Source organism: Priapulus caudatus, unplaced genomic scaffold (genome assembly GCF_000485595.1).
Source record: "Priapulus caudatus unplaced genomic scaffold, Priapulus_caudatus-5.0.1 Scaffold1282, whole genome shotgun sequence".
NCBI lineage: Eukaryota > Metazoa > Priapulida > Priapulimorpha > Priapulimorphida > Priapulidae > Priapulus > Priapulus caudatus.
The window spans coordinates 6,498-12,148 of record NW_014578343.1 but is presented as its reverse complement, the minus strand read 5'-3'; positions in this window follow the sequence as shown (position 1 = coordinate 12,148).

Below are 5,651 nucleotides of genomic sequence, written 5' to 3'. Positions count from 1 at the left end.
AATGGCAGCAGTGAAGCTGGTTGCGCAAACGGTAAACGATAAACGGTAAATTTATAAACTATAAACATCGAAAATGGGAAGGAGCCGCCACATTCCGAACGGCCGACCTCTAACACCAACCACTATTATCGGTATATAGTGGGCCATAGCCTTTGCTTAAAAAGGCACAGTCTGCAAGGCAGCAGGTGGTTTGATATCAAAGTTTTCCTTCTCCTGGACAATGTGCCCTCGCAGGCTAAGGATTATTGTCAGTACCCAACAGTTTGGTCCGCGACTGCTTGTTTGGATATTCGCAGCTAACCTATATATCTACGGGCTGCTCAGCTATTCACCACCAGCCGACGCGCCTTGTGGCAGATGATAGCTGCAGGTAATCGGTTAAGATTACCCTTCCTGGAACTTACCAGCTGCTTCTACTATCAATAACATATTAATGCGAAATTGAATGTAATCTTAGGGAGCGCGGTGGGGCTACGTATATACGAGCACGACGTCCCATGTCATCACAATAACAACAATAACTTAATTGTTGAAGCGCCTCTGCGTAATTGGCACGCAGCCCCTACAATACAACAGACGCCTTCTACTGTTGTACAACACCTATAATTTTATAGCCGTGACAAAGTTGACAAATGATAATAAACCGGCCAAGCTGGGAGTATAACCAAGAGAACGAGAGTGAAGAGAGACACAGCAAGAGAGAGATAGCAAGAGAGTCAGAGAGAGAGAGAGAGAGAGAGAGAGAGAGAGAATGAGAGAGAGAGAGAGCGAGAGAGAGAGAGAGAAAGCGCGGCGCGCGCGCGAGAGAGAAAGAGAGAGAGTCGGAGCCTGTGTGTAATTTACACACTCACGTATAACGAGTAATGTTACTTTTTCATATACACACTCATAATACCACTCTCATATACATCCCTCAGTATCTTTCTATAAGATTGTCCATTGACGGCCTCCCACACTCATCACTTAGCTTTCATGCAATGTAATATACAACGTCTTAGGAACAACCCGTCCTAATAGTGAGGCGTAGGAGTACGACATCTATATATCAGCCCAGTTTCTAGTAATGTACATAGACTACGGTGCTTTATGATGTAGTTACAAACTAACAATAAACACAAATCTTATATTGTTAAGACAAACAATAAACACGAACTTGATAGATCAGCGCGTTTGACTTATATATGTCCTGTGATACAGGAACAAAACCACGTCTCACATCGGGTATAATCTTGTTATTTATTATCCGTAAAGAAAATCAAAGACGTTCTAACGAACCCGGAATTGTGTTTTAATATAACGCGACGTAATCATGTATAGTGTTGCATTTCTCGTATTAATGCAACATGACGTGCGCTGTTGTGAAATGTTCAGGCAACTGCCTCCCATAGTCCATTCTCTACCTTAATATATATATTTTTTATAGAAGTTTCTTTACAACGCGATCGAAGTCAGCCTACTTCTTTATTATTAAGGTTCAGACAAGAGTGTTAAAGCTATTCTCATCTGAAGTGTTATACCATAGCGATACGAGTCGCTGTTGGGAATCCAGCCACTGAGTGAATGCGTAGAGTTAGAATCGTCGTCGCTTCCTCTAATTCAACCAGCGCCATCTACTGGCGTGGCACGCTAACTGTAAGAGTCCCAGGTAGGATATCAAGGTAGGTGTAGCTCTCCCCAAATGTATGAGGGTTAAAGCTACTCTTATCTGAAATGTTCCGTGACTGTCCACCATAATAATACGTGTCGCTGTTGGGAATCCAGCGACTGGGTGAATGCGTAGAGTTAGAATCGTTGCCAGAGGCCTGACCATAACCTAACGTTCTCATGGGAAGAATAGCATAGGCAGCGTCGTCGTCGTTTCCTCTCATCTAACCAGTGCTATCTACTGGTTGTAAGAGGCTTTGTAAGAACTGAATGCCAGAGTCTTCAGGTAGGATATTATTGTAACCGGAGTCATACTGACGTGGCACACTGGGCGATCTGTCAGGTTGGCCGCACGATTCCTGCGCATACTGCGGTAGCACGCCGTCTATTCTACCGGGGTAGTTGTAGCTCTCCCCGAGACTGGGCTCGTACGGCGGTCGTAGGTAGGTTGTGTGAGGTTGGGTGTAGCTTCTTTCCCCCTGGCCCGATTCATACTGCTCTGGTACACTGGGGGATATGTCCGTTGTCCAAACATTCATGCCAGCGTTATCGTGGTAATTTGTGGCGCTCTCGGTCGAAGAAGTAGGGGACTCTGAGTCATGCTTCCTATTCGCGCAGACGCCGATGATGACGATGATTAAGATGATCAAAACCAAAGCAGCGATGACCAGTCCGACAATAAGGGCCGTATTCGATGTATTTGGTTGGGGAGCAACGACGACTACAGACATTGAATTAGCAGAGTTCACAACTCCTACAATGTTAGCAGCTGAGCATGCGTAGTCACCAGCATCTACGAAACTAACCTGTTCCCTTTCGTAAATGCGGTTCACTTCTGCAGGAACTAGTGATTTGTTGCGAAGCCATGAATAACTTGGCTCGGGGTTTCCGTCTGCCTTACACAGCAGCCAAAGCGCACTGCCGTGCTTGACAATCATAACGCCTGCCTGACTGTCACCGCTTACTCTGACCTGCCCCATGTACTGTACATTTAGCCGAATATTGACTGACAGTGACTGGAATGATTCGTGGATGTCAACATGACAGGCAAGTATTTTGTCGTGATCATCGGCGGTAAGCGTACGCGTCAGTGCGCTGTACGTCGTTATAGTTCCATCGACTTCACTGACATGTGAAGTATTAGCTCCGTCTACAGATGTATCACCAAGTTTCCATGTTACTGTTCCTCCCGGGAAGCTTTTGTCTGTAGTGCAGCTAGCTTTATGCGGTCCTACATGTATTATTTCTGTGTCTGCTACAGCATTGCCGTCTATCTCCATGGTGACGTACGTTGCTGGCACTAACACGGTCACATTCAACTTGTTACTCGACATGTATTCTCCAAACATACTAGTTGCTTTACACGCGTACAATCCTCCGTGTTTAAACTCGACTAACTCGATCACCAGCTCGTCGCCTGCAGCTTGTATCCCCTGATTGTCGTGAAACCACGTGTAAGATGGTTCTGGATAGCCATCAGCATTGCACGTTAACGTCAGTTTCTCTGTCTCTGGTAAGAAGACGTTATTTCCAGTAGGGTTGCTGCTGCTGCTAATGGTCACAGTGTCTCTCAGGTACAGGGTCTCGGCTAATTCCACTACCGCTAAGTCGCCATGGATAAAGACATTGCATTGAAGTTCTCTGTCGTTATCAATCGGCGAGAACGTGTGACTCAGCATACTTTTTGTTGTAAATGTCTTGTTTCTTGAACCCGCTTCCTCTGTTTGACTGGAGTCGGCAGTGATATCTTCATCATTCAGCCACCAAGTTACGCTAGCTGCTGGTTTACTGCTGTCCGATACACAAGAGAACAGTAGCGTTTCATCCGGTGATGAAGAGCTGTCTATAAGAGACATGACAACCGACTGTGGTGACACAAGCACAGTTAGATGACCCTTGTCAGATAAAGGGCCGCTACCCGGCGCGACATCGGCTTGCTGCCATACTACACAATAGAACTCTGCGTCATCTTTCTCGACTTTCAAGTTAGATATTAGCAAGCTAAAATTTCCTGTATCGTACTTGTTGGCGTCAATGTAGGAATATCTTTCTTCATTAATAGGACTTACGTAGGCACCGTCACGATACCAATAAACGGAAACGGGAAAATCTTCCCACGAATTGAAACTAAGGTCAATCGTGCAGTGCACCGTAACATTAGTACCTTCAATTGCCTCCGTGTCACAGGGTTGCTGCAGGAACTGTGTTCTCACCGCCACTAAGGTTGCGAACAATACACACCCCGCAACCAGCTTCACTGCTGCCATTGTTAATCCTGCTTGCGTGATTAAATAACTGACGCCTACGTGTTTATCCGTTCACGAGCTGCTGCATCCGATCTTATATGCCAAAATCCATATCAACTAACCGAAAATAATAGATTTCACAAATTTCGGTTGACGGTTTGCAACGATCGATTTATATAACATGGCTTTGATGACGACGTTGTGTATGTACGCAACAGCAACGGATAGTCACATAAATACAAGACAAAAACGGCTCCAAAGGACACATTCTATGAGCGCTGATTGGTTGGGGCCACGTACGTGCACGCGGACGTATTAAAATGTTTGCTATTTATTATGGAACGTGATATCTAGCGTACAATCTTAGGCGAGATGGTCTGTGAACTAGTACAAGATAGCCGAGTGTAATGTTTGATTACCTATCTATTACTATGTTTTTGATGCGATTTATAAACGGCATTAATATTGCGCCAAATATCCTAGCGCTGACAGAATGTTAAAATGTCCATCAACATCATTCTAACATAATAATTTTGCTATAGTCGGCTTAATTGCGTGAACGCGTTTCTACGGCTACTCAATTGGTCAGCCGCACGTGGTAGTTCTTGCTGATTATATATAACGCCTGTAAAAATAATTACTAGACCTCAAAGCAACACCGATAAACAGGAATCAATATCAGGGAATGAGTCCTCAACCGTGAAGCGAATTTCCAACCAGCATTACATTTTGTTTTCTAAATTTAGTGCTCGTTAGAGGCTGCATGGGATATTGCCGTCGGCAGCATTAAATGCGTTTCTGCCCAGGACGCCACCCTAACCCCACTACGAGAGCTTTGTTCAGTAGTTGTGCTGTCCCTTTGCTGGTACGTCATGCCTGACCCCCGCCAGCTCCTTCCAGTCGGCATGCCTGGATGCAGTATCCACGTAGTTTGGACAACATAATATTATAAATATTCATTCAATGGTTGCTGGTTTACTTTTACAGAGGAGAATTTGTTATGTAGATTTGCTTATTTAGATGTGTAAAACAAAGACTTCACTATGGTTGGCCATCATACTCATAAATGATTCTTTTTACCGTGGTAAAATTATATTCCGTTTAGCTAATCATAAGCCTTGTTACACATAATTAAACGCGGTAAAATATAGGTATTTTACCCAATCAAAGCCTTGTTACACATAATTTTATAAAACCGCGGATGAATTCTTTTTACGGGGGTTAAATTTTTACTTTTTACCCAACCATGAGCCGTGTTACATATCATGTACCCGCGGATTATAGCCCATCTCGGTTATTTACAACTTTTCTGGCATGCCTTGTAAATCTCATTTAATGTTAAACAACGCGCTGTATTTATAATCAGCTGTTGATACGATACAGTCATATGTAAGACGGATTTTCGTTGGGGAAAAAGTCATAGTTTAACCGCGGTAAAAATAATTTATGCGCCGATACATTATGTGTAACAAGGCATCACATAAGAACTCATGCACCTATATACACATCCGTTCAGCCATATCTATGCGTGTTATATTTATGTCTATATTGTAACGCAGTGACCTCATGTCACATGCGAACAAATACGTGTACATGCGAATATGCATGTGTGTATATAGCCGTGACATAGTTAACCAATGATAATAAACCAGCCAAGCTGGGGGTTGGATTTATACCGTAACAAAATTCTGCTTTTCTATTATCTGAAGACTCGGCAAAACGCTTAATCACCGCACGTAGTTGTCTGCTGATAATTAAGGC